The sequence below is a fragment of the Elephantulus edwardii genome, unplaced genomic scaffold, assembly GCF_000299155.1.
Source record: "Elephantulus edwardii isolate Elephantulus edwardi_28Jun2011 unplaced genomic scaffold, EleEdw1.0 scaffold00108, whole genome shotgun sequence".
NCBI classification, from domain to species: Eukaryota; Metazoa; Chordata; class Mammalia; order Macroscelidea; family Macroscelididae; genus Elephantulus; species Elephantulus edwardii.
This window is the reverse complement of record NW_006399858.1, coordinates 172,881-173,445: the sequence shown is the minus strand read 5'-3', so window position 1 is coordinate 173,445 and position 565 is coordinate 172,881. Positions and strand designations below refer to the sequence as shown.

At 47.4% G+C, this 565-nt stretch overlaps 1 pseudogene; it reads left to right on the top strand.

The window, feature by feature from the left end:
- The window catches only part of LOC102848833, a 13,236-nt pseudogene that overhangs the window by 995 nt on the left and 11,676 nt on the right, over window positions 1-565 (top strand).

Here is a 565-nt window from a genome sequence, read left to right as displayed (position 1 = left end):
AAGAAGAAGAACAACATTAAGCTGTACGTCCGCAGGGTTTTCATCATGGATAACTGTGAGGAGCTGATCCCAGAGTACCTCAATTTCATCAGAGGCGTGGTGGATTCTGAGGATCTTCCGCTGAATATTTCCCATGAGATGTTGCAGCAGAGCAAAATTTTGAAAGTTATCAGGAAGAATTTGGTGAAGAAGTGCCTGGAGCTCCTCACTGAACTGGCAGAGGACAAGGAGAACTACGAAAAGTTTTATGAGCAGTTCTCCAAGAACATTAAGCTTGGAATACATGAAGATTCCCAAAACCGGAAGAAGCTTTCAGAGCTGTTGTGATACTACACGTCTGCCTCTGGTGATGAGATGGTGGCCCTCAAGGACTACTGTACCCGGATGAAGGAGAACCAGAAGCACATCTACTACATCACTGGTGAAACCAAGGACCAGGCGGCCAACTCTGCTTTCGTGGAGCGCCTGCAGAAGCACGGCCTGGAGGTGATCTACATGATTGAGCCCATCGACGAGTACTGTGTGCAGCAGCTCAAGGAATTTGAGGGGAAGACTTTAGTATCAG